Raw genomic sequence first — 25,281 nt, 5'->3', positions numbered from 1 at the left:
TTGATTTATAGCCAGTTGGTCAGAAGCACAGGTAAAACAACCTGGGGTGGGCTTTTAATTGGTGTTGGAAGTAGGAGCCAGTTTGGGGACTGATTCCTCAACCTCTAAGAGATCTGATGCTATCTCCAGGTAGATAGTATTGGAAATGAATTGGAGAGCACCCAGCTGCTGTTCTGCTGCAGAATTAATTGCTTCCATAATATATGGGAAAAAATTCACATACATCTGGTGTCAGTGTTGTGTTGTGAGAACGTAGTGGGAGAAACCGAGTTTGTTTTTCCACTCATACATATCCCTGAAAGTAAATGGATTAAACTCTCCAATCAAAAGATAAAATAGCTGAATGAATAATAATAAAAAAAGACTCAACTATATGCTGCCTACAAGAGATTCACCACACCTGTACAAACACACATAAACTGAGGGTGGAAGGGTGGAAAAAGATATTTCATGCAAAAGGAAACCAAAAGAGAGCAAGACTAGCTATGCTTATCAGCTAAAATAGACTTTAAGTCAAAAACTGTGAAATGGGACAAAGATGGTCATTATATAACCATCAAGGAGTTGATTCATCAAGAGGATATAAAATTTTAAATGTTTATGCACCCAACAATGGGAACCTAAATGTGTCAGGCAAATATTAATAGATCTGAATGAAGAAATAGACTGTAATACAATAATAGTAGGGGATTTCAACACTCCACTTTCAGCAATGGACAGATCATCCAGACAGAAAATCAATAACGAAAATATTGGACCTAAACTGCACATTTAGATGAAATGAACCTAATAGGCGTATACAGAACATTCTATCCTATAGTTGCAGAATGTACATTCTTCTCAAGTGCACATTCTCCAGGATAAATCATTTGTCATGGCACAAAACAAGTCTTGAGAAAATTGCAAAGACTGAAATTATATTAAGTACCTTTTCTAGCCACAGTAGTATGAAACTAGAAATCAGTAACAGGAGGAATTCTGGAAAATTCACAAATACATGAAAATTAAACAATATGCTCCTGAACAACCAAAAAGTCAATGAAAAATTAAAAGGAAAATTAAAAAAATATCCGGAGACAAATGAAAATGGAAACACAATATACCAAATTTATGGGATGCAGCAAAAGCAGTTCCACAGGGAAGTTTATAGCAATAAACACCTACATCAAAAAAAAAAAAATCTCAATTACAAAACCAAATGTTACACCTCAAGAAACTAGAAAAATAAGAAAAAAATAAGTCAAAGTTAGTAGAAGGCTGGAAATGGAAAATATCAGAGCAGAAATAAATGAAACAAAGACTATAAAACAAGAGAAAAGATCAATGAAACTAGAAGATTTTTTTTTTTTGAAAATAAACAAAATCAACAGACCCTTAGCTAAACTAACTAGGAAAAGAAGAGAGGAGAATGAAATAAATAAAATCAGAAATGAAAGAAAAGATATTACAACTGATACCACAGAAATGCAAAGGATCATAAGAGGCTACTATGAACAATTATATACCAAAAAATTGGATAACCTAGAAGAATGGATAAATTCCTAAACACATACAACCTACTAAGACTAAATCATAAAAAAGAAAATCTGAACATATAATGAATGTAAAATTTGAATCAGTAATAAAAGTTCTTCTATGAAAGGAAAACCTGGGACCTGATGACTTCTCATTGCTGAATTCTACCAAACATTAAAGTAGAACTAATACCAATCCTTTTTAAACTCTTCCAAAACATTGAAGAAGAGGGAATACTTCCATATTTATTTTATAAGGCCAGCACTTACCATAATACCAAAGCCAAACAAGGATACTTACTACAATGAAAGAAAATTACAGGGCAACATCCCTGATGAATACAGATGCAAAAATCCTCAACAGAATAGCAGCAAACTGAATTCAATACGCATTAGAAGGATCATTTGTCATAATCAACTGGGATTTATCCCAAGGATGCAAGAATAGTTCAACATATGCAAATCTATGTGATACACATTAACAGAATGAAGGATAAAAACAATATTATCTCAATAGATGCAGGAAAAGCACTTGACAAAATTCAGCAGGCTTTTATGATAAAACTTCTCAACAAACTAGTTACAGAAGGACTGTACCACAACATAATATATGGCATATATGAGAAACCCACAGCTAAAATTCTCAATGGTGAGAAGTTGAGAGCTTTTCCTCTAAGATCAGGAACAAGATAAGAATGTCCACTCTCACCACTCCTATTCAACATAGTACTGGAAGTACTATCCAGAGCAATCAGGAAAGAGAAAGAAATAACAGCCATTTAAATTGGAAAGAAAGAAGTTGAATTGTCCCTGTTTGAAGACAAATTGATTATATATATATATATATATGATCAAATAACTATATATATATGATCAAATAACCATATATATATAAAAAACAATGATGATCCCACCCCCCAAAAAAAATCCCACCAAAAAACTGTTAGAACTAATAAACAAATTCAATAAAGTTGCAGGAGATAGAATCAACAACAAAAACCAGTAGCACTTTTGAACACTAACAGTGAACTCTCTGAAAAGGAAATCAAGAAAGTGATCCCATTTACATAGCTACAAAATATAAAAATATAATGCTTAGGAATACATTTAACCTTCGTGGTGGAAGACCTGTACAATGACAATTATAAAACATCGATGAAAGAAATGGAAGAAGACACAAATTAATGGAAAGATGTCCTGCGTTTATGGATTAGAAGAATGAATATTGTTAAAATGTTCACACTACCCCAAATTACAGATTCCATGCAATGCTTATCAAAATTCCAATGATATTTTTCACAGAAATTGAAAAAAAATTCTAAAGTATGTGTGGAACCATAGAAGACCCCAAATAACCAAAGCAATCTTAAGTAGAAAGAAAAATACATCATATTACCTGATTTAGAAATAAACTAAAATTCTATAATAGAATGGTACTGGCGTAGCAATAGACACAGTGGGACAGAATAGAGAGCCCAGAAATAAATACGCAAAATTATTTTTGTCAACGTTGCCAATAACTCATAATAGGGAAAGGACAGCCTCTTCAACAAATGGTGTTGGTAAAACTGGATATCCACATGCAGAATGAAATTAGACACTTATCTCACCCCAGATACAAAAATCAACTCAAAATGGATTGAAGATTTAAATGTAAGACCTGAAACTGTAAAACTACTAGAAGAAAACATAGGAAAACATGACATTGGTCTGGGCAATGACGTTTGAATATGAACCAAAAAACACAGGCAGCTGGGCAGGGTGGCTCATGTCTGTAATACCAGCACTTTGAGAGGCCGAGGCAGGAGGATCACCTGAAGTCAAGAGTTTGAGACCAGCCTAGCCAACATGGTGAAATCCCATCTCTGCAAAAAAGTACAAAAATTAGCCAGGCATGGTGGCACTCGCCTGTAGTCCCAGCTATTATGGAAGCTGAGGCAGGAGAGTTACTTGAACCCAGGAGGTGGAGATTGCAGTGAGGAGAGGTGGCGCCATTGCGCTCCAACCTGGGCAACAAAGAGAGACTCCATCTCAAAAAACAAACAAACGAATGAACAAAGAAACAAACACCAAACACAGGCAACAAAAGCAAAATAGATAAATGGGATTACATCAAACTAAAAACCTTATGCAAAGCCAAAGAAATAATCAAGATAGAGAAGAGACAACCTATGAAATTGGGGAAAATATTTGCAGACTATATATCTGATAGGGGGTTAATATCCAAAATATATGATGAACTGACACTCAATAGTAAGAAAACAACCCAATTAAAAATGGGCAAAGAAACAAGAGAAAATTTTCAAAAGAAGACATACAAATGGCCAGGAGATATATTAAAATACTCAACCTCACTAATCACCAGAGAAATGTAAACTAAAACCACAATGAAATATCACCTGCTGGAATGGCTATTATCAAAATGAAGAAGGTAAGTGTTGGCAAAGATGTGGAGAAATTGAATCCCTGGTACATTGCTGAAGGGAATGTAAATTAGTACAGCTGTTATGACAAACACTGTGGTGATTTCTCAAGAATTAAAAATAAAACTATCATATGATCCAGCAATCCCATTGCTGGGTATATATCCAAAGGAAAGAGAATTAGTATGTCAAAGAGGTATCTACATTCCTGGTTCACAATAACCAAGATATGGAATCAACCTAAGTATCCACAAATAAATAAATGGATGCAGATGATGTATGTTTTCACACAGTGGAATACTATACAGCCTTTAAAAAGGAAACTGTCATTTGTGACAATGTAGATAAACCTAGAGGACATTATGGTAAATGAAATAAACTAGGTACATAAAAACAAATACTGTATCACTTACTCACATGTAGAACCTAAAAAAGTTGAACTCATAGAAATAGAGAGTAGAATGGTTGTTACTAGGGGCTGGGGTTGGGGAGTGAGTCGGGGAGAAACTGGTCTAAGGATACAAAATTTCAGTTTGACAGGCAGAATAAATTCTATTGTACAACACAATGATTATAGTTAACAACAATGTATTCTGTACATAAAAATTGCTAAGACAGTAAATTTTAAGTGTTTGCACCAAAAGAAAAAATGATAAGTACATGAAGTAATGCATATTTATTAGTCTGATTTAGCTATTCCACAATATATACATATTTCAAAATATTATATTATAGCAGACATATACACAATTTTTATTTGTCAATTAAAAATAAGTAGATAAATAAACACATAAATAATTTTTATAAAACCAAATAAAGCACGACAGGTTATACCCAGTCTCTGGAAGGTCATCAGACCTATATGTGCTCTTGGGTGATAGTAGAATTTAGTCTTTGATATCCCATTTCTTATGTGTTTGGTAACAGCACCTCTGTTTTACTTTGGAGAATTATCCCTCCTCCACTCTCAGGTCATGCGGTTTGGGTGAGATGCCATGGGTTAAGTTAGCACATGATAGAGGCCTAGCCAATTAACGCCTTCTTTCTTCCTGACTGTAGCAATTGGTTCTGTAAGAGGCAGGGGAACCTAGTTGCTTCAGTGAGTCTTGATCTCAGAGTAGGTGTATATTTAACATTGAAAGAAACTGCCAAATTGTTTTATAAAGCAGTACCATTTTATACTCCTTCCAGTAATGTATGAGAATTCTGGTTGCTCCACATTCTTGCCAAAATTCAATGTCATCAGTCTTTTTCAGTTTAGCCATTTTAATGGGTGTGTAATAGTATCTCACTCTGATTTTAATTTGTGTTTTCCCTAGTGACTAATGATGCTGATAACTTTTTATTGTGCTTATTGGTCATTTACATATATTCCATCATGAAGTGTCTAATAAGAGTTTTGTCCATTTTTAATTTTTTTCTTTTTATTGGTATATCTACATATCTGTATTCTCTGGCTATGAGCGATTTATCAGGCATATATGTTGCAACATTTTAACCCAGCGTGCCAGTTTTCTATTCTTCTTTACAGTGTTTGTGATGAACAGAAGTTTTAAATTTTAATGTAGTGCAATTTATGAAGATTTCATTTAATGGTTTATTGCTTTCTGGATCCTGCCTAAGAAATCTTTGCTTTATCTCAAGTTGTAAAGACATTCTCTTATACTTTCTTCTAGAAGCTTTATGGCTTTAGATTTTAAGTTTGGGTTTTTCATCTATCTGAAAATAATTTTTGTGTTAGTTTTGAGGTAGAGATTAGACTTATTTTTTTCTAAGTGGATATCCACTGTCCCATTACCATGTGATGAAAAAAAGTTTCCTTTCTCATCTGCTATACATTAGTGCATTTAGAGAAATTAATTGGGGGTATTAAGTGGACTTATTTTGTTTCATTCATCTATTTGACTATTATTGTTTCTATATTACCCTCTCTTATTTCATAGATTTATTACAGGTATTGATAATACATCTATTAACAATAATAGGCAAATTAAGTGTTCTAAGTCTTACAGCTTTATTCTTGTTCTTTACATTTTCTAAATTTTTGGATATGATAGACGTGGAAATGTGATACTCAGATCTTCTGTAAAGAAAGAATTCATTGCTTAGCTGGGAGGAGTGTGACGAGTAGACAACCACCAGCTATTAGCTCTTTTGGGGCCCACCTCAGCTTTTGAACTGAGATCACACTCTTCTTAAGATAGTCCCAGCCAATAAATGAAAAAGGCAGTGGTAGCTGAGGTCATGCTGTTCTTGGGGTAACCTTCAGCCAATGACTAAGCAAGGCAGTTGTACAAGAACCTAGAAATTTCTGCCTAGCGGAGGTCTCCTCTGATGCATCTTAGTTCTGCAGCTTCTTAATGGACTGGTAGAGACTTCACCTCAGCATTGCCACTTGCCTAACCCCTAGGCCCAATCTCACTTCCTGTCTTTTATTTTTCCGTAAGTGTAATTGTCCAATACATTGTTTTCACTTCTATCTCCATCTCAGTGTCTGCTTCCTAAGTGACCTTGTTGCCTCCTAGAAATCAAGCAGTAGATGGAGTTTTGTGACTGAACCACTGCCCAGCTGACCTTGATACTCCATTCCAGGTGGTAGGTGGAAAAATGACAGACCCATTGTTAAAACTTCAGTGTGGCAACTTGGGAGAATTGCCCCAGTGTATGAGCATGCACTGATATCAGTGTGATGATTCAGGAATGATAACTATTAGGGTAATGGAAATGGGTTATTGTTACTAAGTTTTATGGACACCCAACAGATAGATAATGCAAGACTGAGAACAATTAACAAGCAATTGAATGTTAAATGTTAGAGCCAGAGAGTCTCCTTGCTAGTTTACAAAAAAGCTTTTATCTCATGTAAGGAGCAAAGAAAAAGCTGAAGACCAAACTCAAGATCTAATAGAGCGGTTATATTTCAAAGATGATTGAATGTTCAACTAAAGCGGGTTTCTTATGCCAAAGTCAGAACCCTGATTGGGGGAGCCTAGGACTCTGACACACAAGATGGGGACAATCTGGATGGATGCCTCTGACGATTGATTTCCAGATTTCTATAAATCTTCTGAGCTTGCAGAAGTGTCCCAGTGTTACCCATTAAAAGCTACTCCCCCTCCTTGCCAAATGTGTGATGGGAATACAGTGCTGTTTCTCCTTCAATGAAACAATTCCTCCCTCAGGAACTGACCCACTTTCTCTCCTGGCTGCCAGGCCTATAACCAGCACTGGGTTGCACCATAATCAGTAGGGATGTGCTGCACCTCAGAAAGGAAGAAAGCAGTTATACCTAGGGAGTTGCGTAGCCTGGTCAGGAGTCAGGGGAGTATCTGTGAGACTGAGTTCTCAATATGCTTGATCCAATGGGCTGGTATAGCATAAGGTTTGATAAGGGATACAGAGTTTAATGTCTGGAAAGAAACTAGGAATTGATGCAAACTCCTATTACCATAACTCCTAGAAGTCTGGAAAAAGCAATGGCCCACAATACATGATATTGAAATACCTGGACTTCTGTAGCAGATGGTACAGGAAGGGACTGAATGGATAAGGGAAGTGAGCATGCTGGAGTAGATTCTTTATCTGGGGCTCGAAGGTCACTAGAGAATTCCGTTCTATGAAAAGGCCTTGGGGACATACGATTCACTCAGACTACTAGGAATGCGCTGATGAGACGACCACTGGAATTACTAAGAAGTTCATGTATGGCTTCCTCTGCAGGCTGGGATAATAGTTGGAGAGGCTGTCACAGGATTCAGGTCACTAACGACCATGGAGATTATTGCCCTCCCCTCCTCACAAAGCAATAGAGGACAGATGGTGGTCCTGGTGTTAAACTTCAGAAGTAGGGGTGGGGTGGGTGGAGCTGTAATTGACACAACAATTAGAAGACAGGAGTGGCAGCTAAGAAAACTTGACCTGCAGAAAGTTGTGGATGTGGTTAACAGAATATATTTATTTATTGCATCTTTAAATCCATTGTAGTTGGGCAGCTGAGAAGGGCACTACTTAACCACTTTGCCAGAAGACAAAAATGGAGAAGCAAGAACCTGAGGTTGCTGCAATAAACAACACCAATCTTTTCTCAGTTTCTGGATCTGAGTTGACTTTTTCAGTTTTTAGACCTCTTTACTGAAGAGGTAATCAGGACACTAGGAGAAGGACAGTAAAACACTAACAAGTAGGCACTGAAATCCATCTTGTATCCTTTCCAAAGGGCCGATGGCTATAGAGTGGCCAATGACTGCACACTGGGAAAAAGGAAGCACCCAGGCATTTTGGGAAATTTTGGAAAAAGGGTCTGAGTTGCCATTGATATACCCAAAATCTCAACATAGCTCTCCTTTAGAACAGGAGATGCCACCTTAGAAGAGGCACTAGGCCACTAATTAGACAAAATTACTCAATCAGCTGATGTTAGTTTTATTTGCAGCTGACCACAGTGCTGGCATAATGGAAACACAAATGAGGTGGCCACAATGACAGAGACATGGAGGCTATATAAGGCGTCATGGACTAAGATTTTAAAATGGCCAGTCAAGCAACTGTCTCCTCTGGATGTCCTACGTGCCAGCAAGAGAACCTATGCTCTGCTCCTGGATGATGGTATTCTTTGAAGAGATTAGTCTTTTACTTGGTGGTAAGTTGACTACATTGTTCCTCTCTATTCTGGAAGAGCTGGAATTTTATCCTCTCAAGAGTGGATATCTAAGGATCGTCTTTCTAACCCACAAACCTTAGTCAGATAATTATCCATAGAATTTCATATAACATAGCATTTGACCAGAGAACCAACTTTCAGTCAAGGAGGTGTTGGAGTAGACAGCTGACCTTGGGATCTACTGGTTGTATTGGATACATCATCATTCAGAAGCTTTCATCCTGATAGATAGTTGGAATAGCCTGCTAAAGGTACAGATGAATCACTGTTCAAGAAAAATACTCTGCAGAGATGGAGTACCATTCTTCATAAAGTGGTACGTGCATTGAAACAGAGAATTTTATGCAATGCTGTGACCTCAATAGGAACAACAGATGAGTCAGATAAACAAGGGGTGGAAGCAGGAGAGGCCCTACGTAACGCCATTGCTAATGACTCAGTGGAGGAATTTGCGATTTCTATGTGCAGCTCTGAGCTTTGCAGAGTTAGAGGCCTCTGTGCCCCAGAAAGATACATGTTCACCAGCAAGGGTACAATTGAACTAAAATTTATGGATGCTGTGTGAACCCTCTGGGTTAACTGTGTCCAGAAATCAGCAGGCAAGAAGGGAATCCTTGTCTTGTAATTGATTCTGATCTGCAAGGTTATCACCCCAACAGGAGGCAATGAAGCCCATGGTTCATCTCACTCTCTTTCCTCTCCTAAGTTTCTTCTAAGGAAGAGAGGCTCACTAGAGCCCTGAAGGAGCTGCTCTCTGGACATGTATGGAAAAGTGAAAGTGCAATGCACAAAAGGTGGATAATGATAGACATGGAGGTATGCTGCTCAGAGTGCCTGTAAAGAGAGGACTTCCCATCTAGGTGAGCAGATGTGGTCTCCTTCAGGATTTGTCTAAGCATATATTTTAAAATCAGGTTTACTAAGGGATAGTGTTTACATTAAAATCAAATTCTTCATTCTTAACTTCTAAGAGTTTTGAAAAATGCATGTAGTTGTGTGGCCACCAATAAAACCAAGATAAGGAACATTTCTGTCACCTCAAGAAGTTATCCTGTGCCCATACATAGTCAATTTCTCCCCATACCTCCATATCCTGACAATCAGTGATCTGTTTTCTGTAGGTATTTTTGACTTTAAAAAGTGTAATAAATGGAATCACTCTGTGTATAACCTTTTGAGCCTGCTTTTTTATCATGTAGCATAATACATTTGAGATTCATCTATGTTGTGTTTATCAGACATAGATGAATCTTTTTTATTAGGCATTGTATTCCATTAAATTGATGCATTCCATTTTATAATGAACCACAGTTTGTTTATGCATTTTCCTGTTTAAAGACCTTTGGACATTTCCTGGTTTTGGTGATTATGAATAAAGCCACTATAAACCCTTGTTACCATTTTTTTCTATGAATATATGTTTTCATTTCTCTTGGGTAAACATCTAGGGATGAAATTGCAAGGCTGTTTACCAAATGTGTTTCATTTTAAAAGAAATGGCCAAACCATTTTCTAAAGTGGCTGTGTCATTTTGCATTTCCACTAATGGTGCATATGTGTTCTAGCTGCTGTATATTCTTCCCAGAATTCGGTATTGTCATTTTCTTTCTGGTAAATATTAGCCATCCTAATGGGTTTGTAGTGGGATCTTATTGTTGCTTTAATTCAAATTTTTCTAATGATGAATAATGTTGAGCATCCTTTCATGTTTTCATTTGCCATTTGAATATCTATCTTAGTGACCAACCTGTTTAAATACCCCCTCCCTTCTTATTGTGCTATTTAATTTCTTGCTATTGAGTTTTGAGAGTTCTTTATGTTTTCTAGATTCAGTTCCTTTACCAAATCTCTAATTTGCAAATATTTTCTCACTGTCTGTGCTTTTCTATTTTAATTAATAGAATTTTTTTTTCAGAGAAATTTTTAAGTATATAGAAAATTGAGCAAGTAATACAGAGAGGTTCCATACGCTCCCATCCCACCTCACGGCTTCCCCTGGTATTAGCGTCTTGCATTAGAGTGATATATCTGTTACAACTGATTAGCCAATATTGATACATTATTCTTAAATAAAGCCTATGGGTAGTATTAGGGTTCACTCTGTGTTGTACATTCTATAGGTTTTGACAAATACATGATGCCATGCATCCACCATGACAGTGTCATACGGGATAGTTCCAGTGCCCTAAAAATCCCCTATGCTCTACCTATTCATCCCTCTCCCTATTTCTCCCAATTTGTGGTATTTACTGATCTTCTCAGTGCCTATAGGTTTTGCCTTTTCCAGAATGCCATATAGTTGGAAACATATAGTATATATAGTATATAGTATTTTCAGACTGACTCTTTCACTAAACAATATGCATTTTAGTTTCCTCCATGTCGTTTCATGATTTGATAGTTCATTGTTCATTTTTTAAATCATTGAATCAGATTCCATTGTATGAATGTACAATAGTTTGTTTATCCATTCATCTTTGAAAAATATTAATTTTTAATTATAATGTATATATAATACAAGTATATATTCCATTCATCTTTTTAAGAACCATTTGATTGCTTCTAGATTTTGAAAATTATGAATAAAGCTACTATAAATGTTCATTTGGTTTTTGTGTGGACCAAGTTTTCAACTCATTAGGGGAAATACCTTGGAGTGCAAAGACGAAATTGTATGGTAAGACTTTTAGCTTTGTAAGATACTGCCAAACTGTCCTCCAGTGTGATTATACCATTTTGCATTCCCATCAAATGAATGAGAAGTTTCTGTTCCTATTGCTCCACATCAGTACTATCATTTGGTATTGTGTTGGCTTTTTTTTTAAGCTTTAACCATCTTAATAGGTGTGTAGTAGTATGTCATTGCAATTACCTAATCATATAAGATGTTGTACATCTTTTTATATACTTACATATACTTATTTGCCATCTGCATATTGTCTTTGTTGAAATGCCTATTCAGATCATGTGTTGATTTTTTAAAATTAAGCAGGAGGCAAAAAAGTCCCTTCCAAGAAGGCTGAATAGGAACAGCTCCGGTCTGCTGCTCCCAGCATGATTGACGCAGAAGATGGTGATTTCTGCATTTCCAGCTGAGGTACCTGATTCATCTCACTGGGACTGGTTGGGCAGTGAGTGCAGCCCACAGAGGGCGAGCCGAAGGAGGGCAGGGCATTGCCTCACCTGGGAAGCACTAGGGGTCAGGGGATTTTCCTTTCCTAGCCAAGGGAAGCCATGACAGACTGTACCTGGAAAATTGGGACAATTCTGCCCCAATACTGTGCTTTTCCAACAGTCTTAACAAATGGCACACCAGGAGATGATATTCTGCACCTGGCTCGGCAGGTCTCATGCCCGTGGAGCCTTGCTCACTGCTAGTGCAGCAGTCTGAGATCAACCTGCGAGGCAGCAGCCTGGCAAGGGGAGGGGCATCCACCATTGCTGAGGCTTGATTAAGTAAACAAAGTGGCCAAGGAAGCTCAAACTGGGCGGAGTCCACTACAGCTCAGTAAGGCCCTCTGTAGACTCCACCTCTGGGGGCAGGGCATAGCTGAACAAAAGGCAGCAGAAACTTCTGCAGACTTAAACATCCCTGTCTGACAGCTCTGAAGAGAGCAGTGGTTCTCCCAGCACGGTGTTTGAGCTCTGAGAATGGACAGACTGTCTCCTCAAGTGGGTACCTGACCCACGTGTATCCTAACTGAGAGATACTTCCCAGTAGGGGCTGACTGACATACAGGTGGGTGACCCTCTGGGACAAGGCTTCCAGAGCCAGGGTCAGGCAGCAATATTTGCTGTTCTGCAATATTTGCTGTTCTGCAGCCTCTGCTAGTGATACCCAGGCAATTAGGGTCTGGGGTGGACCTCCAGCAAACTCCAACAGACCTGCAGCTGAGGGACCTGACTGTTAGAAGGAAAACTAACAAACAGAAAGGAATAGCATCAATATCAACAAAAAGAACATCTATACCAAAACCCCATCTGTAGGTCACCAGCATCAAAGACCAAAGGTAGATAAAAACCACAAAGATGGGAGAAACCAGAACAGAAAAGCTGAAAATTCTAAAAACCAGAGCGCCTCTTTTTCTCCAAAGGATCGCAGCTCCTCGTCGCAACGGAACAAAGCTGGATGAAGAATGACTTTGATGAGCTGACAAAAGTAGGCTTCAGAAGGTTGGTAATAACAAACTTCTCCGAGCTAACGGAGGATGTTCAAACCATCACAAGGAAGCTAAAAACCTTGAAAAAAGATTAGATAAATGGCTAACTAGAATAAACAGTGTAGAGAAGACCTTAAATGACCTGATGGAGCTGAAAACCATGGCATGAGAACTACGTGACACATGCACAAGCTTCAATAGCTGATTAGATCAAGTGTAAGAGTGAATTGAAGGGTGATTGAAGATCAAATTAATGAAATAAAGTGAGAAGAGAAGTTTACAGAAAAAAGAGTAAAAAGAAATGAACAAAGTCTCCAAGAAATATGGGACTATGTGAAAAGAAAAAATCTATATTTGATTGGTATAACTGAAAGTGATGGGGAGAATGGAACCAAGTTGGAAAACAGTCTTCAGGATATTATCCAGGATAACTTCCCCAACCTAGCAAGGCAGGCCAACATTCAAATTCAGGAAATACAGAGAATGCCACAAAGATACTCCTCGAGAAGAGCAACTCCAAGACACAAAATTGTCAGATTCATCAAGGTTGAAATGAAGGAAAAAATGTTAAGGGCAGCCAGAGAGAAAGGTCAGGTTACCCACAAAGGCAAGCACATCAGACAAACAGTGAATCTCTCAGCAGAAACTCTACAAGCCAGAAGAGAATGGGGGCTAATATTCCACATTCTTAAAGAAAAGAATTTTCAACCCAGAATTTCATATCCAGCCAAGCTAAGCTTCATAAGTGAAGGAGAAATAAAATTCTTTACAGACAAGCAAATGCTGAGAGATTTTGTCACCACCAGGACTGTCCTACAAGAGCTTCTGAAGGAAGCACTAAACATGGAAAGGAACAACTGGTACCAGCCACTGCAAAAACATGCTAAATTGTAAAGACCATTGATGCTAGGAAGAAACTGCATCAACTAACGAGCAAAATAACCAACTAACATCATAATGACAACATCAAATTCATGCATAACAATATTAACCTTAAATGTAAGTGGGTTAAATGCCCCAATTAAAAGACACAGACTGGGAAATTGGATAAGGAGTCAAGACCCATCAGTGTGCTGTATTCAGGAGACCCATCTCACATGCAGAGACACACATAGGCTCAAAACAAAAGGAAATGGAAAGAAAAACAAAACAAAACAAAACAAAACAAAAAACCCAGCAGGGGTTGCAATCCTAGTCTCTGATAAAATAGACTTTAAACCAACAAAGGTCAAAAGAGACAAAGAAGGCCATTACATAATGGTAAAGGGATCAATTCAACTAGAAGAGCTAACTAACCTAAATATATATGCACCCAATACAGAAGCACCCAGATTCATAAAGCAAGTCCTTAGAGACCTACAAAGAGACTTAGACTCCCACACAATAATAATGGGAGACTTTAACACCCCACTGTCAATATTAGACAGATCAACGAGACAGAAGTTTAAAAAGGATATCCAGGACTTGAACTCAGCTCTGCACCAAGCAGACCTAATAGACATCTACAGAACTCTCCACCCCAAGTCAACAGAATATACATTCTTCTTAGCACCTATTCCACATTGCACTTATTCCAAAATTGACCACATAGTTGGAAGTAATGCACTCTTAAGCAAATGCAAAAGAACAGAAATCACAACAAGCTGCCTCTCAGACCACAGCGCAATAAAATTAGAACTCAGGATTAAGAAACTCACTCAAAACTGCACAACTACATGGAAACTGAACAACCTGCTCCTGAATGGCTACTGGGTAAATAACAAAATGAAGGCAGAGATAAAGATGTTATTTGAAACAAGTAAGAACAAAGACACAATGTACCAGAGTCTCTTTAAATGGTACACAAATTTAAAACAGTATGTAGAGGGAAATTTATAGTACTAAATGCCCACAAGAGAAAGAAGGAAAGATCGAAAATCAACACCCTAACATCACAATTAAAAGAACTAGAGAAGCAAGAGCAAACAAATTCAAAAGCTAGCAGAAGGCAAGAAATAACTAAGATCAGAGCAGAACTGAAGGAGATAGAGACACAAAAAACCCTTCAAAAAATCAATGAATCCAGGAGTTGGTTTTTTGAAAAGATCAACAAAATTGATAGACCGCTAGCAAGACTAATAAGGAAGAAAAGAGAGAAGAATCAAATAGATGCAATAAAAATGATAAAGGGGATATCACCAATGACCCCACAGAATTACAAACTACCATCAGAGAATACTATAAACACCTCTATGCAAATAAACTAGAAAATCTAGAAGAAATGGATAAATTCCTGGACATATACACCCTCCCAAGACTAAACCAGGAAGAAGTTGAATTTCTGAATAGACCAATAACAGGCTCTGAAATTGAGGCAATAATTAATAGCCTACCAACCAACAAAAGTCCAGGGCCAGATGGATTCACAGCTGAATTCTACCAGACATACAAAGAGGAGCTGGTACCATTCCATCTGAAATTATTCCAGTCAATAGAAAAAGAGGGAATCCTCCCTAACTCATTTTATGAGGCCAGCATCATCCTGACACCAAAACCTGGCAGAGACATAACAAAAAAAGAGAATTTTAGGCCAGTATTCCTGATGAACATCAATGTGAAAATCCTCAATAAAATACTGGCAAAACGAATCTAGCAGCACATCAAAAAGCTCATCCAGCATGATCAAGTCGGCTTCATCCCTGGGATGCAAGGCTGGTTCAACATATGCAAATCAATAAACATAATCCATCACATAAACAGAACCAATGACAAAAACCACAGAATTATCTCAATAGATGCAGAAAACACCTTCGACAAAATTGAACAACTCTTCATGCTAAAAACTCTCAATAAACTAGGTATTGATGGAACATATCTCAAAATAATAAGAGTTATATATGACAAACCCACAGCCAATATCATGCTGAATGGGCAAAATCTGGAAGCATTCCCTTTGAAAACTGGCACAAGACAGGGATGCCCTCTCTCACCACTCCTATTCAACATAGTGTTGGAAGTTCTGGCCAGGGCAATCAAGCAAGAGAAAGAAATAAAGCATATTCAGTTAGGAAAAGAAGAAGTCAAATCGTCCCTGTTTGCAGATGACATGATTGTATATTTAGAAAACCCCATCGTCTCAGCCCAAAATCTCATTAAGCTGGTAAGTAACTTCAGCAAAGTCTCAGGATACAAAATCGATGTGTAAAAATCACAAGCATTCCTATACACCAGTAACAAACAGAGAGCCAAATCAGGAATGAACTCCCATTCACAATTGCTTCAAAGAGAATAAAATACCTAGGAATCCAACTTACAAGGGATGTAAAGGACCTCTTCAAGGAGAACTACAAACCACTGCTCAATGAAATAAAAGAGGACACAAACAAATGGAAGAACGTTCCATGCTCATGGATAGGAAGAATCAATATCATGAAAATGACCATACTGCCCAAGGTAATTTACAGATTCAATGCCATCCCCATCAAGCTACCAATGACTTAATTCACAGAATTGGAAAAAACTACTTTAAAGTTCATTTGGAACCAAAAAAGAGCCTGCATTGCCAAGCCGATTCTAAATAAAAAGAACTGGAGGCATCATGCTACCTGACTTCAAATAATACTACAAGGCCACAGTAATCAAAACAGCATGGTACTGGTACCAAAACAGAAATATAGACCAATGGAACAGAACAGAGGCCTCAGAAATAACACCACACATCTACAACCATATCATCTTTGACAAACCTGACAAAAACAAGAAATGGGGAAAGGATTCCCTATTTAATAAATGGTGCTGGGAAAACTGGCTAGCCATATGTAGAAAGCTGAAACTGGATCCCCTCCTTATACCTTATACAAAAATTAATTCAAGATGGATTAAAGACTTAAATTTCAGACCTAAAACCCTAAAACCCTAGAAAAAAACCTAGGCAATACCATTCAGGACATAGGCATGGGCAAGAACTTCATGACAAAAACACCAAAAGCAATGGCGAAAAAAAGCCAAAATAGACAAATGGGATCTAATTAAACTAAAGAGCTCCTGCACAACAAAAGAAACTACCGTCAGAGTGAACAGGCAACCTACAGAATGGGAAGAAAATTTTTGCAATCTACCCATCTGACAAAGGGCTAATATCCAGAATCTACAAAGAACTTAAACAAATTTACAAGAAAAAAAACAAGCCCAACGAAAAGTGGGCAAGGGACATGAACAGACACTTCTCAAAAGAAGACATTTATGCAGCCAACAGACACATGAAAAAATGCTCATCATCACTGGTCATCAGAGAAATGCAAATCAAAACCACAATGAGATACCATCTCACACCAGTTAGAATTGTGATCATTAAAAAGTCAGGAAACAACAGATGCTGGTGAGGCTGTGGAGAAATAGGAATGTTTTTACAGTGTTGGTGGGATGTAAAGTAGTTCAACCATGTGGAAGACAGTGTGGCGATTCCTCAAGGATCTAGAACTAGAAATACCGTTTGACCCAGTGATCCTATTATGGGATATATACCCAAAGGATTATAAATCATGCTACTATAAAGACACATGCACACATATGTTCATTGTGGCACTATTCACAATAGCAAAAACTTGGAATGAACCCAAATGTCCATCAATTATAGATTAGATTAAGAAAATGTGAGACATATATACCATGGAATACTATGCAGCCATAAAAAAGGATGAGTTCATGTCCTTTGCAGGGACATGGATGAAGCTCAAAACCATCATTCTGAGCAAACTATCACAAGGACAGAAAAGCAAACACTGCATGTTCTCACTCACAGGTGGGAATTGAACAATGAGAACACTTGGACACAGGGCAGGGTACATCACACACCAGGCCCTGTCATGGGGTGGAGGGCAGGGGGAGGGATAGCATTAGGAGAAATACCTAATGTAAATGACGAGTTAATGGGTGAGGCCAACCAACATGGTACATGTATATGTATGTAACAAACCTGCACGTGGTGCACATGTACCCTAGAGCTTAAAATATTACCAGAAAAAAAAAAAAAGGCAGGAGAATCACTTGAACCCAGGAGGCATAGGTTGCAGTGAGCTGAGTGGGTAACAGAGTGAGACTCCCTCTCAAAACAAAAAAAAAAAAAAAAAAAAAAAAAAGTTGTTTTCTTATCATTGAGTTTTAACAGCGCTTTCTCTCTCTCTCTCTCTCTCTCTCTCTCTCTCTCTCTCTCTCTCTCTCTGTCTCTCTGTATAGTTTTTCATTGTATATACTGGATACAAAATGTTTAACAAATATTTTCAGATGTGTTTTGCAAATATTATATCCCAGTCGGTGGCTTGCCTTTTCCTTCTAACGGTCTCTCCTTCAAGGTAGAAAGTTTTTGATTTTAACAAAGTCCATGTTATCTATTTTTTTCTTTCATGGATTATTCTTTTGATGTTTTATCTAAAAACTCACCACCAAACCCAAGTCACCTAGAGTTTTTCCTATGTTGTATTCTGGAAGTTTAAGGTTTTATGTTTTATACTGAGGTCTATGATTCATCTGGAACGAATTTTTTTGAATGAAATAAGTTTAGTGTCTAGATTTATTTTTTTGCATGTGAATATCCAGTTATTTCAGCACCATTTGTCCTGGTACCATCAGTATCTCCAGGGAATTTGTTAGAAATCTGAATTCTTGGGTTCTGCCCCAGACCTGCTGAATCTGTTACTCCAGATGATTCTGATGTATGTACCTGTTTGAGAAAACCAAGGCAGACGCAGCATCTGTTTGCTGTCAGGTCAGCTGGGTTGTTGTGCCACTGCCTGTCCATGGACATCCACAGAACCCAGAACCCACCTTAAATCTGGCTTCTGTGGACTGAATACAGAGCAGATCCTTTATCAGTTTTTCATTCAGTTACCTTCTTTGTCAAAGATCATTTGACTCTACTTGCATGTTTGTGTGTGGGGGGGCAGGGAAGAGGTGGGGAGGGATCTCTCTTCTGTTCCATTGATCTATTTGTCTATTATTTCACCAATATCACACTTTCATGATTAATATAATTTATAGTAAGTTTTGAAGTTGGGTAGTGTCAGTCCTTGGCCTTTGTTCTTTCTCAGTAAGGTATGGGCTATTCTGGATCTCTTGTCCATATAAATTTTAGAATCACTTTGTTAATATCCACAAAATGATTGGCTGATATTATAGTTGAGATTGCTTTGAATCTATAGGTCAAGTTGCAAGGAACCGACATCTTAACAATAGATTCATCCTATGTAGGAACATAAAATATTCATCATTTATTTATATCTTATTTGATTTCTTTCTTCAGAGTTTTGTAATTTTGCTTGTATAGATTTTATATATGTTTTGGTAGATATATTCCAAGGTACTTCATTTTGTGTGGTGCTAATATAAATGCTATTATGCTTTTAATTTAAAAATTGTTTATTGCTTTTATATAGAAAAGTAATCAACTTTTATAAATTAACCTGGTGTCCTGTAACTTTCCTTTAATTACATATTAATTCCAGGAGTTTGTTTTTTTAATTGTTTGAGATTTTTCTACATAAACAATTATGCTATCTGTGAAAAAGACAATTTTATTTCTCCCTCCCTAATCTGTACAAATTTTATTTCTTTTTCTGGTCATATTGCATTAGCTGGGACTTCCAGTATGATATTCAGTAGAGGTGTTGAGAAAGAACATTCTTACCTTTTTCCAGAGTTTAGTGAGAAATTATCTGGTTTGTTACTATTAAGTATGATGTTAGCTGTAGGCTTTTGTTCTTTATTAAATTGGGGAAGTTCCCCTCTATTCCTAGTTTGCCGAGAATTTTTATTGTGAATGGATGTTAGATTTTGGTAATTAGTTTTCTGTATCTGTTTATGTAATCATATAATTTTTCTTCCATAGCTTGTTGAAAATTATATTAACTGATAATTGAAATCTTGATCTAGCCTTGAATAACTGAAATAAATTCTACTTGGTTGTGGTGTATTATTCTCTTTACACATAGTTAGATTTATTTACTAAGATTTTGTTAAGAATTTTTGAATGTATGTTCATGAAAGACACTGTTCTGCAGTTTTGCTTTCTTTCAGTGTTGTTATATGGTTTTAGTATTAGGGTAATGCTGGCTTCACTGAATGAGTATTCTTTCTGCTTTTGTTTCCAGAAAGGTATTATACAGAATTGGTATCATTTTGTATTCAAATATTTGGGAGAAGTCACCAGTGAAACCATTTAGGCTTAGCACTTTCTATTCTGGAAGGCTATTAATTATTAAATTTATTTAACAGTCATAGAACTATTCAGATTATCTATTTCTTCTTGTGTGAATTTTGCTAGATTATGCTTTTTAAGAAATTAGTCCATTTCATTTATGTTATCAAATTTGTAGGCATAGAATTGTTGGTAATATTTCTTTATTATCATTTTGTTGTCCAGGGGATCAATAATGATGGCACTTCTTTCATTTATGATATTATTAATTTATATCTTTTTTTATTCTTGGTTAGCCTGGCTACAAGTTTATAAATTTTGTTGATATTTTCAAAGAATCTGGTTTTAGTTTTGTTAATTTCTCTATAGTTTTACCGTTTTCAATTTCATTGATTTCTGCTTCTAATTTTTATTATTTCTCCCGGTTTAAAGCTTACATTTTTTTTTCCTCTAGTTTTCTAAGGTGAAATCATAGCTTATTGGTTTTAGTTCTTTATTCTTTTCTAATATATGCATTCAATAGTATAAATTTTCCTCTAAGCATAGCTTTCTCTGCTTACCTGTTTTGATAAGTTGTATTTTCATTTTTATTTAGTTCAAAATATTTTTACATTTATTTTGAAATTTCTTCTGTAAGTGTGTTTTATTTGTTGTTTAACCTCCAAGCATTTGGGAATTTCCAGCTATCTTTCTGTTATTGATTTCTAGTTTAATTCCATTGTGGTCTGAGTGCATACATCATGTGATTTCTCTTCTTTTATATTTGTTGTTGTATGTTTTATGGACAAGAATGTGGTCAATCTGGTTGAATGGACATTGTGAGCTTGAGAAGAGTATGTACTCTACTGTCATCAGATGAAGCATTCTATAAATGTCAATTAGATCCAGTTGATTGATGGTGCTTTTCGGTTCAACCAAAGTTACATGTTCCTTAATGAAGGAGATGCATTCTGAGAAATGCATTGTTAGGTGACTTCATTGTGCAAATATTATAGAGTGTACTTACATAAAGCTGGATGGTGTGGCCTACTACACACGTAGGCTATATAGTATAGCCTGTTACTTCTAGGCTACAAACCTGTATAGCATGTTATTGTACTGAATACTGTAGGAAATTGTAACATAATGGTAAGGATTTGTTGTATCTAAACATTGAAAAAGTATAGTATTGTACAGTATAATAGACAAAAAATTGTATAGTTGTATAGGGCACTTACCATGAATGAAGCTTGCAGGACTGGAAGTTACTTTGGGTGAGTCAGTGAATGAGAAGTGAGTGAATATGAATGGCTAGGACATTGCTGTATGCTACTGTAGGTTTTATAAACACTGTACTCAGGCTATAATACATTTATAAAAATATTTTTCTTTATTCAATAATAAATTGACCTTAGCTTGCTGTATTTTTTTTTACTTTACGAACTTTTAATTTGTTTTACTTTTTGACTCTTTTGTAATAATACTTGGCTAAAGCAGAAACGCATTGTACAGCTGTACAAAAATATTTTCTTTCTGATATCCTTATTCTGTATGCCTTTTTCCATTTAACTACTTTACTTTTTAAACTTTTTTGTCAAAAACTAAGACATAAACACACACATTAGCTTTAACGGATAAAAAGTATGGTATAATAAACACATAAACCAGTGACATAGTCTTTTGATATCATTATCAAGTAATATGTTCTGTACATAATTATATATGCTATACTTTTATGTGACAAACATGTGAGTTACCAGGTGATAGGAATTTTTTAGCTCTATCATAGTTGTATGAGATCACCATAACATATGCAATCTAACATTGACCAAAAGGTTGTTTGTGGCTAATGATTGTAGCTACAGTTGGCTCTTCATATCTGTGGGTTCCACATCAGTGGATTCAACCAACTGCGGAGCTAAAATATTCTAAAAATTGGAAAAATAACAATACAATAAAAATAATACAAATACATTATAGTATAACAACTATTTACATAGCATTTACATTTAATTTGGTGTTATAAGTAATCTAGAGATAATTTAAAATATATGTGAGGATGTGTGTAGGTTATACATAAATGCTATGCCATTTGAACATCTGCAGAGTTTGGTATCACAGGAGCTCCTGGAACTAATCCCTTGTGGATATCAAGGGATAACCACATTTATAAAACAGAAAATGGCAGAAATAACAAATAAATTTAAAGGGAGAAATAAAATATAAATAAAAAATATAAAAATAAAATATAAAATATGCAATAAAAATAATAAAGCTCACATACACATTAGAAAAGGACAAGGAAAGAGAGGCAGAGACTTTTTTTAAAAAAAAACAGAGAATTGTATTTTTTAAAAGTTCATGTATGATCAGTAGTGTAGTAAGTTTGTTTACACCAGCATCACTACAAACACAAGAGTAATATGCTGCACTATGACGTTAATGACATTATGGCTATGACTAGATAATAGGAATTTTTAGATTCATTATAATCTTATTGGACCTCCATTGTATATGTGGTCTGTCATTGACTAAAACATCATTACGAAGCTGCTCATGATTGTATTTCCTTACTGATTTTTCTATCTGCTGATTTTTCAATTAATCATAGAGGTGTGTTGAAGCCAACAAATATAGTAATACATTTCTCTCTCTCTTTTTGTGGTTCTAGCAATTGTTGCCTTAAGTATTTTGACCTGAGTTTTATTTCTGGACTAATTATTATGATTCACTGACATGTGTATTTGTTCTTTCACTGATAGAAGCTGTCTTGGTTACGATAAGGTCATTGTAAGTCTTGATGTCAGATAGTGTAATTTCATCAACTTTGTTCTTTATTCATAATCAGCTTGACTATTATAGTGTCTTTGTTTTTCCATATAATAATTAGGTCACTGACTTCTGAAAAAAAATCCTGCTGGAATTTCTTGTGATTGCTTTCAATCCATATATTTGAAGAAAAATAATATTTTAACAATATTGAGTCTTCCAATCCTGCACATAGTATATTCTTTTCTTTTCTTTTCTTTTCTTTTTTTTTTGATGGAGTCTCGTGCCCTGTCACCCAGGCTGGAGTGCAGTGGCATGACTTTGGCTCACTGCAACCTCCACCTCCCCGGTTCGTGATTCTCCTGCCTCAGCCTCCCGAGTAGCTGGGATTACAGGAGCATGCCACCACACCCAGCTAATTTTTTGTATTTTTATTAAAGATAAGGTTTCACTATTTCGATCTGACCTTACGATCTGTCCATCTTGGCCTCCCAAAGTGTTGGGATTACAGACGTGAGCCACCAGGCCTGGCCCATATATTCTCTTATTCACTTATTTACTTAGATCTTCTCAAATTTTCTCATTATTGTCTTACAGTGTTCAGCCTACATATTTTGTCCTTATTTAGATTTATACCTAACATTTCATATTTTTGTGTTATTTCAACTTCCATTTGTTCATTACTAGTATATTGAAGTACAATGAATTTTTTTGCATTGTTCTTCTTCCCCATGATCTTGCTAAAGTCACTTTTTGTTCCTAGGAGCTTTGTTGTAGATTCTTTTGGATTTTCTATGTAGACAATCATGTCTTCAGCAAATTGAGACTCTTTTTCCCTTCAGTCTTTATTTTTATTATTATTGCTTTTTGCTGTAATACACTAGACTTTGTAAATACTGTACACTTGGGCTACACCCTTGATCCACTCCCCTACTTTCTCCCATGCAGCAGCTGGATAGTGTCTTCCTCCAAGGAGAAGGACTTCCTTCTGCAATGTCCCTCCAGTGCCCTCTACTGAGAAAGCACAACACTGTGCTGAATTTAAAGGAAAGATGCTTAAATTAATTCTATTGTCACAGAATATACATTTAAAATAAATATAGAAATGGGATGCATAAATTAATAAATGGCACACCACTTTTGTAATATTAGCATTTAATGCTAAAATTATTTTCAAGTACTGCATCTCACAAATTTATGTATGCTGTGTTTTAATTTTCATTCAAGTTATAATATTTTCTAATTTCTCTTACGATTTGGTCTTTGACCTATGGGTTATGCAAAAGTGTGTTTTGAAATTTCTCAATATTTGGATATCTCTAGCTATTCTTCTGTTATTGACTTCAAGTTTAATTTTGTTTTTATAAGATAATATACTTTATATGATATTAATCATTTTAAATGTGTTGAATATGTTTTATTACCCGGAATGTGATCTATCATGGTGAATGTTCCATGTGCACTTGAAAAAAACGTGTATGCTGTAGTTGCTCATGAATGATTTCTCTAAATGTCAGTTAGGTCAAATTAATTCATAATGTTTTTAAGTCTAACGTATATTCTAATTTTGTTCTATTGATTACTAAGAGAAGATTTTGATGTTGGCCACTAAAATTGTGGATTTTAAAATTTAGCCTTTAGTCTCATCAATTCTTACTTTCCTAATTTTGATACGCTGTCTTTAGTTGCGTAGACATTTAGGATTGTTCTGTTCTCTTTGTGATTGATCCCTTTCTTATAATGAAATGTCCCTCTTTATCCTGGTAATATTCCTTGTTCTTAAGTCTATGTTAACTGTTAGGAATATAGCTTATTCATCCTTCTTTTGATTAATATTTTCATGGAAGTGAAAACAGTTCAGTTACATTTAGGAATTGGGGCATGTTTGACTTGTTCTGGTTACCTTCAATGTACCACTGTCTTGAAGTTACTTTGATAGTATCTTGTGCATAGAGTGGAAACTGGGGTACTAGAAAAATATTATCATTGTTCCAGCTTTGCCTTTAGTTTTAGGTCTTTCCTATGTATCTGTGCACAGAGGGGCTCTCTCTGTGCCCTCTACCATACCCCTCTAGTAAATTATTATTGCTTTCTACTCTTTTGTTGTTTGACTGGTTTTACAAGTGTACTTTTTAATTTTCAAGTGTTTGGAGAATTTTCCCTGTTTTGACTTCTATTTTAATTACATTATAATCAAAAAATATACTTTGTATGATTCTAATTCTTTTAAATTCGTTAAGGTTTGACCAGGTGCGGTGGCTCATTCCGGTAACCCCAGCAGTTTGGGAGGCTGAAGCGGGAGGCTTGCTTGGGCTCAGGAGATCACGACCAGCGTAGGCAACATAGCTAGACCACCATCTCTTACAAAAATTTGTTAAGATTTGTTTTACAATCCAGGATATGGTATATTTTGGTGAATGTTTCTTGTGAATTTGAAAAGGATGTGACTTCTGCTATTGTTGGATGGAGTGTTCAAAAAATGTTAGTTAGATCCTATTGATTTATGGTATTATTGAGTTCTATATTTTTTCTGATATTCAATCTATGAGCATTGTAATTTCTATCTGTAACAGAAAATTTGTCAACTTCTCCTTCAGTTTTCTCA

This window comes from Macaca thibetana, chromosome 9 (assembly GCF_024542745.1).
Source record: "Macaca thibetana thibetana isolate TM-01 chromosome 9, ASM2454274v1, whole genome shotgun sequence".
NCBI classification, from domain to species: Eukaryota; Metazoa; Chordata; class Mammalia; order Primates; family Cercopithecidae; genus Macaca; species Macaca thibetana.
This window is presented reverse-complemented; position numbering follows the sequence as displayed.